Consider the following 10,464-nt stretch of genomic DNA (forward strand, 5'->3'; position numbering starts at 1 on the left):
CGTTGCTGTGCTTCCTTGCAACACTTGGCTTCATTTGATGGCTCCATGGCCGCTCTCTGAACAATCAAAATGAGGTAAAGCTTAAAGATATGTTTTGTACTCGATTAACTTTTCTGTTCCTCTAGTTGGATAGGCGCTTCTTTTCTATCAACTAAATCCCCCCAATAGAACCGTACATGCAAGTTTTCTCGCATACGGCTCACGCACTTTGCTATGGGCAAGGTGGCCTGGTTTTTCTTTTTCAATGAAAGAAATCTCATTAGAATTCAGTTCAAAAAGGGGCCTTACCATTTCCATCAAATGACTTGGCCTTTTGGCTTGACTGCCTGGTCATGCTTTTTTGATTGGTCTAGTCGGTTTTTGTTTTGGGTTCCTTTTTTGCTATGCTTTTAGTTTAGCCAATGGGCTTGCCACATCCAGTGCCTAAGCATTTCTAGCAAATTCTTTGCCAATGGTGCCATCCTAACTACCCTGGGGATTTGGTTTGTTCTTTGCAGTTAACCTATTTCTTCCAATATGAGTAAAAGTAGGATCCAGGGCCAGTCACACGTTCTACTATGCTGAGATACAGAGGGTATTGGTTATGATATCACCCCGCAGGGCACGCGTATGCGTCTTTAGAAAGCACTCCAACACCTGCCGATGCGTCTTTGTTTTCAAGAAACCCCGATGATTGATTTGCATAACAATGGAAGAGAGCAAAGTTTCTTTTTGACTAGATCCTTAATATAGGTGACGAGGCCACCTTCATGACCTTTTAATTCCATTCCCCAGAGGCCTCACTTGAATCACTTGGCCTTTTCAGACTTAATGCTTATGCCACAAAAGTTCCCTTTATGTGCCATCCGTGCCACGGGACAAGTAGGGCATCGCTGGCAACATAAAATATGTCAACTCGGTAGCAACAGCTTTGTGTTGCACTGAAATAATCCAATATGTGGTTCCGCACATTCTACTACTTCCCCATCCATTTTCGATACTGATCATCGGACACCATGAGCAGCAAGGTATTAAGGTCCAAGATTTGAAGTGAAATTCTTGATTTGTCTACTCAATGCCATATTGATTTCCTTTCTGCCTTTTTTCCACCAACTTATGACTCAAACCAACTTGTCGTTTCCCGATAATAGAAAGGGTCCACCTAAAGAGCTGCGTAAGCCACACAATTCGCTAATGATAGTCTTACTAGTTTGGATGGTATCCTAAAATATTTTTTAATGCATCGTTTAAAATCTATAGGCTGCGAAAATTCCCTATGGTTTCCAAAACATCCACAAAATTTAACAAAATCATTTCATAGCCTCAACAATTAGGTTAGAATGTTTTTTTTCTAGATATTCTCATTAGTCTTTGTCGCCTTCACGACCCTATTTTTCTTACACCAGAAACCATGATATTGCATTTTTTTTGCTTCTAGTTGCCATCGTTTAGCCATTAGTCATAATGCAATAAAAAAGAATTAATCGATAACCATTCTAAGAATCACAAATTTCACTCGTAGAAAGAAATTGACAATTTTACTTTGGCTTTCAGGCATATTTGATCGATGTAAAACCTTGTTGATCTGTGGAATGCTGAAGCCATTTCTATAAGGTTATATTTTTGCTTATAAAGAAACTATCTTCTAAATTCTTATCAGATAAAGCACATAATAATTAATATACCTATAAATCCACTTTGTTTTGATGTTTCTTGGTTATTGAACTTTAAGAAATAAAAGGGGTGCCGACTCCTTTTCGAGTCGGCATTCATAAATAATCTGTCCATGCTAGCAAAATAATGTAAACAACATTATCATTTTATTTCCTTCGAGTCGTCATTCCTAGTTAATATCGCTTCTATTTGACTAATAATAGGAGTGATTATAAAATAGAAAAAAGACATTGCAAAAACCACTTATCCAATAGTAACATACGATGCCTCTACGAGTTAACATCCAATCCAACCCAAAAGTAAGCAATCAGTCAGAAACAACCAAAACATTCTCTAATAAATCAATCAAAACTCGAACTCCGTACTACAAAAATGTTAATAAAAAACAAAACCAATGATAGCGCAAAAACTAATCTTGTAGCAGCCACTCCTCCTAATTTGTCAGGGATACTTCACAAAATGACATAAATTGGTAAAAAATACCGTTCCAGTACAATATGAGCCAGAATGAACATCGGATTCATAGGGATATAATTATCAAAATGTCCTAAAGCACGTGACAAGCCTATATCCATATAGATGTCCTATGTATAAGGTTAAATACATTACAAGATATGGGTAGAGGAAGGCTCAAAGACTAAAGGCTGGGCCCCATTGTGTGATTTTCTTTTTCGGCATCAAATTAGATAAGAAGATAGTCTATTTGACTAAAGAAAATTAGGCTTTCATTACAGGTCGATTCAAGCGGAAAGAAAGGCATAAAAGGTTTAGCCACAGAGTGTAATTGAGTGAAATAATGCTAAATAATTTGTCAGCCTTTGATCGCATAATATGTAAACTTAAGAAAAAGACTTAGCAGATCATTGAGAGATCCCGTCCATTGTCAAATTGCGTATCGCAACGTAATGCATGTTGTTGCAAGTATAGCATGTGTTTTGGTTTTGGGGTTGATTCCTTATGACTATAAACCATATATCCAGTAATATGAGGTCAATAAATAGATCTTTGCTGCTTATGTAGGCAAAAAATGACTCAAATGAGCTAAAGATAGGCATTGCGAGAAATGGTTTGGATTTTTGACTAGAATTTATTGGCTGCTATAAGCAGGCATTCATATATAGACTAAGAATGTTTTTGGTTTCTAAGCGCCTGCCCATAAACATGTCATAGGATTGAGAATCAATATGAGCCATATGAAGGGTAATTTTCATATATGGTTCTTAGGAAGGGAAAGCCAAATAAAAGGGCCCATCTACTTCAACTAGGAGTATGTCGAGATCCGTGAAAAGCAGCACCTTATGATGTTTATGACTAATCTGATTTTGACATATCAGTAGGTACTAGGGGAGATTTTATGATTGTTATTGCATTTGTATTGAAGAAATGTGACAAAGTATTCGAATTATTGTGTAATGCTTTAACTACATGCTCAATGACATGATTAGATTTGGTAATCGTAAGTTATGTCCTTCGTCACAGCCTTAAATGAAGTAATTCATGGAATCTTTGATCCATCACCTTAAACTTTATACAGAAGGGTTTTATGTACTAGCTTCTTTCACCCATACCGTAGTTGAAGCATTTAAAGGGGAATTTGGCATGTTTTCGTTCAGTAATAAACAGAACCAATTGTTCATAATGCCATAAAATAAGAGCGCATGGCTTTGCTAATTTACAAGGACTTGATTTTATGTCCAAATATTACATGCTAGCTAATGTAGTCACCATTATAGGTACTTAAGATATTGTATTTGGAGAAGTAGATAGATAGAGGTACAAAATTTGAAACTAAAAATATACCTAGCATTTAGCGGCTTAGCCTTTGAGGCCTTTGCCATGGTTTAAGTTTTTTTGATCTAGCACCATGTTATAATATAATATGATAAGTGCCGACAACGTGTCTGCACCTTTACCGAGGGGCCTACTCGATTAAAAAAAGTAGAATCTAGCTGCCGCAAAACATATAAGCAAATAATTCTATACTTTCTTCATCTATCGGCCTCCCTTCACAAGTTGGCTAGCATTGCTCCTATTCACAAGTTGGATAGCTTGCAAGTGTTTGAGTCGGCAATAGCTTGGACTTTCATGCCCACGAAGGACTTGTGTTTCATTTAGATGTTTCATTTGGATTAAAATCCAAGAATCCATTGAAGAGATGACTAAGAACAACCAAGAGTATTTGTTAAATTTCTCTGTGAAGATTGGGAAGAGGCACACAATGGGTGGAAAATAAGGCTTATTCTGTTGGTGTAACTTATATGGTGTGATCATTGTGAGACTTCCATGAGATATGCACAATGCTCAAATAGAAAACTTGGAGAAGAGAATCAATGAAAAGATAAGAAAAATGGGGATATGCCACATTGTTCCATAAACATGTAAGCATTTTCATGCTTTACCATTTCCAAGTTGTAGTTAGTCAATAAAGTTCTTGATTGCGGTGACATGAACATGCCTAATTTAAATGTTGCATGATCATTTTTAAATCAAGATTGAAACATTACCTACTGCAAAATACTTGAAATTTTAATTGTTGAGAGAGAGAGAGAGAGAGAGAGAGAGAGAGAGAGAGAGAGAGAGAGAGAGAGAGAGAGAGAGAGAGAGAGAGAGAGAGAGAGAGAGAGAGAGAGAGAGAGAGAGAGAGAGAGAGAGAGAGAGAGAGAGAGAGAGAGAGAGAGAGAGAGAGAGAGAGAGAGAGAGAGAGAGAGAGAGAGAGAGAGATGAATTGTACGTGAATCATATTTAACCACTCAGAGATAGAGGCTCCTCATTTGTAAGATTAAGTGCATTGTCAACAACTAAATTTATTAGCGTATAGACGTGTATTTCTTGTGAAATGAAAAGAATAGACATTCATACTAGACAAATGGAAATTTTTGTATGAAGATACAAACCACTCAGACATAGAGGCTCCTCATTTGTAAGGTCAAGTGCATTTTCAACAACTAGATTTATTAGCGTATAGACATGTATTTCTTGTGAAATGAAAAGAATAGACATTCATACTAGACAAATGAAAATTTTTGTATGAAGATACAAATGTAAATTTTTGGAAATGGTCTAGTCTTTTTAATTTGGCATTGCATAATTTTGATTACAAGTTGTTGAAATGTCTTCAAATGATTCTTGAGTAGATAGCTCTACACATGCAAGGGCATGGCAATGGTTTTCACAATACATAGACAAAATGCATTGTCAACAAAAATGGATTTATTAATGTGCACACATTCATACCCTTGTCTACAACCTCATAGCTAATGATTCTAATGCTATCAAGTGCTTTCCAAGCACCAAATTGATCCTTTGGCATTCTACTAGCTTTTAGCACTTGCATTATAAATGTTGAAACAAAAGAGACATGAAGCTTAGGATAATTCATGTGCGAATGAGAAGCTTTTACAATAATTGGCTTCTAGGGAGAGGCAAGGTAAAAATGGGCTCAAAGAGTGGATAATGCGAGCATTTATTCCTAGATATGTGGGCTTGAAGAGGATGGTTACATCTTCTTTGTCGGAATTTCATCGTCTTTATCATCCTCATCCTTTGAGGTTGGCAGCTATATATGTGGTGCTAGCATTGTTGGAGGCAGTGGCTCCACAAGGACCTTGTCTTTTATCTGTTGCAAAAATTCTATTTTTGAGTAAGGATGCAAATTGCGCATATCCTTGACCCCCATTGCAATGGCATGAGTAGTGTATAATATGTAGTAAGGAGCCCTTAAAGATTGGCATCCATACTCGTGCCAAACACCTATAATGCAAATCTCCTTTCGACTAAAATTATTTTCTGTGCATTTTCTAGAAGGAGACAACCTTCACAAAACTTGGTCAGTACCTTCAATGCAAAAAGGGATAGCCTTGCATTGTTGGGAGAATACTCAAAGTAAAAAGTTATAATACATAACAATGAACATAATGTTAATCATTTATTCAAATTATTACAATCCTTCTCTGTGCAATAAATCATAGGACATAGTATTTGCACATACCGCATCTACCTTTGTATGATCCATTGTGAAAGATCCACATTTGTTTTGTGCCCTATTGACTTGGAGATACTAGCGGCCAGTGTCCTTGAGCCCCTTGCTTGAGTAAGAAAGTTGTTGCAAGTCCTAAAATATTGGTTAATTTTTATAACTTTCAAGAAAACATGGTATCCACAATGGGATTGTGCCACTCCCATCCTTGTGTGCAGCTGCTGTCCCATAATTTCCCATATTGTCTAGGTCAAGCCTTTCAATTATTGCAACTCTTTCTTCTTTAGTAGGCCATTGTTGTTGCTCATAAGCCCTATGCTAAGTTAGCAAGACTATAACCCTCACAGTTCTCTATTGGACGTGCTTCCTCTCTTACATATATCTATTGATTGCACACCCTCTAGGTCATCAGGGGTAGCTAGGGCTCAATAAAAACTTTGTAGAGTATCCGTTGCTCTATCCTTCACTGCATTGAAGGGTATCATCACATCTACCTCTTCAATCTCTTTAATGATAATGGTAGATTGTCTTCTATTCTTAGCATGTGGTACTTGTGAAGTCCCTTCTGAGTCATTCTCATCCCCTAGGCGATATAAATAGCAAAGGAATCGGAAGGGGATTGTAGAAGATGACATCTCTTTGAGTGTATTGAGCAATTCTCTGTGCCCTATTGTGCATTACTAGGTACTTTATCAAATGCCCGGGCTAGCTTTTTCTTTGCAACTTTATTGGTCACAAAGTCATGAGTATGAATACATTTAGGTGCCTCTATGGTCATTATGCCCCTGGAAGTTTTTCTTTGGTATTCCTCCATGTGGACACTTTTAGCACATGTGTATAGGAACACAAAACATTCTCAATAGGAAATGGTGAAATAAACATACACAAAAACTCATGAGTATGGAAATGAGAGCGCACATTATAGAGGAACATAAAAAGCTTCTCATTTGGGGTTTCCTCCATGCCATCCTCAAACTATAGCTCCTCGAACTTCGTATTGTTTCTTATTTACAAAAGAGAGAATAAGCAAAAAGGATTAAAAAAAGTTCTCTAAGCTAAATAATCCACATAAAAAGAATAAGCAAAAAGGATTAAAAAAAGTTCTCTAAGCTAAATAATCCACATAAAAAATTCTCATCCACATAATAAATGAGGGTCACCACCAAGTGATATGAGGTACCTTTGCAACTAGGAGGGGGCTCCCTTGCTTAATATTGAACCATGTGGGTTTCATTACATACGAGGATCACTACAAAGTGATATGGGGACCCTCCATAAGTTGGACTCCCTCGCTTGGTGGTGTCATGTATAGGATTTATTGCACACACAGGTCACCACCAAGTGATATAGGGGCCCTCCGCAACTAGGAAGGACCTCTGTAGCTTTAGAAGGGTTCTTCCTCCCTTGGTGGTGACCCATGTGGGCTTCATTGTACATGAGGGTTACTACTAAGAGATACGGATCTCTACATAAATAGAAGAAACCTCCATTGCTTGGTTGTGGCCCATGTGGGCTTCACAACACATGAGGGTCACCACCAAGTGATATGGAGGCCTTCCATAACTAGGAGGGCACTCTCTCACCTGGTGATGACCCATGCAGGCTTTACTGCACACAAGGGGCACTACCAAAGCAATACTTAAGGGGAGTTTTGAGGTCTTGAAAATGCCTTTTAGGAGATAGAGAGAGAGTGCTCTGGACCAATAGGAGTAAATTCTCCATAACAGAACTTATATTTTAAAAAAGACAAAAAATTATTTTACAAAAAGATATATATAAAATAAAATTACGAATTTCTATTATCAATATCTATTTTTAGCCTCTTATATTTGGGATTATGACATTCTTTGCATTAAATATACAGTCTTAGCCACTTTTATTTAATGATATGTTTGGATGAATGATAATGATGGGTTTAATATAAATTTAAATTAGTAAAAAGCTTAGCAGTTATTTTTTTCCATTCTTTCTTTTATCCCTCTCGTGTTTTTTCCTCCTTTGGTAGCCTAGTCCTCTCTCTCTCACTCTCTCACTCACTCACTCACTCTCTCTCTCTCTCTGTGTGTGTGCTATGGATACACAAATTCAACCTTCAACAAGGCATCCAAGCTCCCAAATCACATCCATATCAATATTTAACTCATTCCAAAAAGATGAAAGATGGATTTCTATAATCATTAGCAAAGGCAACTGGATCACCATGCAACATGCAAAACATGGGAAAAGGTGAAGATATGAGAGCTCATTCATCTCTACTTGGAAGGGCAGAATCTAAGATTTCAAGCTTAGAGTAAGTAAGAATAGCATAAAATATATTTGTTGACTTCCTTTCTAATGCTGAGATAAGAAGATCAAAGGCCATGCTTTTAGTGAAGAGACTAACATATGATCATGTCATACAATTGTTGATGAGGGATGGGACACTAGGATAGAAGGAAAAATTATATGTAAGATAGATCAAGACTGAAGAGCTTGTAAATATATGATTGCTACTCAAATTTTCATCCTTAGCTTTTATTATAGTAGATGGCATTATGTTGGGAGTAGTCTAGTTGCTTTAGACCAAAAACTTGATAACTTTAGCAAAGATCCTATAGTGGATCTTGATGTTTGGTTCAATAAGGACATTATTGCGATCCTAAAGGTTAGATTATCATGTACACTACATCAAGTGAGGATGGATTTAAAGAATGAAGATATTGAATTACCATGCTCATTTGTGTTCTAACTTAATATCAAACGAGTAAGTTTTTATATCATATTATATCCACTTAGGTGTATATATGATTCCACTTCTTGATTAATAAACATTTGTAATATTATTTTTGTAGATATCACACACACACACACACACACACACAACGAGGAGAGAGAAGAATATATAATGCAAGGATATTGAAGAAAAGATCCCTTTACTATTCATATAAAATACATGTACAAATTTTGTGATAAATTTTTATTAGCCATCTCCATGACTTATACACACAAGGGCTTACAAGCAATGAGGCAAAGCTACTTCTTTTTTGAGAACTTTTCTTAGGAGAAGGGACATCCTTTTTAGGAGTCCTTTTGCCTTTCTTTGATGCTTTGGTTGCCTTGGGTGTTGAAGGTATAGCTTCACCTACTGCTGCAGTCACATGCACCTCCTCTCCTTCAATATCTAAACCCCACTATTGTCCATTCTTGTTGGTTGCATACAATTGACAATTATGTACTTTATGACCTTTGCTCATATATACCAAACATACTCATTTGTTTAGCAATCCCTTGTAAATTGTCATACATTTGTAAGAAACGATTTTTAGTTCATTGTTATTTTTTACAATGGACTATATTATTATTATCAATGGACTATTTTGTAACAAATCTCTATCTTAAAATTTAGTATCTTTCACATTACCTTTATAAGTTTATTATCATTGAGATAAATAAACTTAACCAATCTTATGGCATTTGCAATTACTCTTCAGCCATAAGAGTGACTATCATCCTGATGCAGACACTACAATCAACAATATAAAGTAAAACTATGAAACTTGTTTATGGTATTTTATATAATAAATTTTCTTATTATGTTCCAACCATTCAAATTAAGATCTTATCGCAACTTGTCTATATTGCATCATTGCAATTAAATTAGAAGGTATGGGAGGCTTTTGCTCTAGCACTTCAATCAATCTTTTTATAGTTCTCTACCAAAAAGACAATAAAATTTGGAGTAATTGAAAAAAAAAGACCAAAATATTTAGAGTACTTGAAAAAAATATATTAAAATATCAAGGAGACCCCGGATTATATAACTTACAACTTGGCATTTTCATGGCTTCCTTTCATAGAATTGATGAGAAACATTGCCTCACCACATAGTCTATTCCAATTAGGCTCCAATGAGAATTGAAAACAATCATATTTCAATAATTTAGCAAGACAAAATATCATAAAATCTAACAGAATATCAAATTACTTACTTTTCATTGTATTGAACTAGAAGAACCTCCAAAGTTTCAAAGTCAATTGGATTAAACTAATGATCAAATGCACTTGCATCAAGCTCACTCCTCATATACTATGAGATAGATGGATCAAAAATCTCAAAATTTTTAATTGTATATCAAAGGGGATCTCATGCATTACACATTTAGCAAAGGAATGGAGATAGTGAGCATCAACATGATAGCTTATTGCTAGAAAAATATAGTGAGTAAAAACAAATTTGGCATATTATACCTCATCCCTGCAAGAAGAATAGAGTCATTTACTTTTCTCATTTTATTCTTGAGGAGTAAAAAAACACCATATTAGATCTTTTGTTAATATCACCAAGTAAAAAGAAATAGACATTGAAGCCCTTATGGTCAGCTCTTTCAAGAAGGGTAGATAGCTCTCCTTCAAAAGATGGGAGTTGCTCTGCTTCCTTTTCTTCTGCCTTCTTCCTTTTATAGTCCCTCCATTTATCTGCCTACTCTTCCGTGGCCTTTTTATTTTTCTCATGTAGTTTTGTGTCCTTTTTATGGGTGACATCTTTAACCTTAGAACTTGGATCACCTTTCTTTTTTCTATATGGAGGCACATTTAAAATATTGAAAGCCTTCACATTAGAAAGGGAGTTTGTCTCAAGGACCTTTGAAAACATGTACCTCAATCTCCTAAGAATTATCATGTCTTTGTCCATAAGTGTAACCCTATGTGCATGAGCAATATAAATATAGGAATCTTGAAAAAACTCAATCAAAAAATCTTTTGCAACATCTTGAATGCAATTGAGAGCCTTTGAAAAGACTATAAAGACTATGCTTGTCACAAATTTATCTGATAAGCCTTTGAAAAGGCAATTT

This window comes from Lygodium microphyllum, chromosome 28, assembly GCF_053477565.2.
Source record: "Lygodium microphyllum isolate KBCC chromosome 28, Lygodium_microphyllum_v1.1.10, whole genome shotgun sequence".
Lineage (NCBI taxonomy): Eukaryota > Viridiplantae > Streptophyta > Polypodiopsida > Schizaeales > Lygodiaceae > Lygodium > Lygodium microphyllum.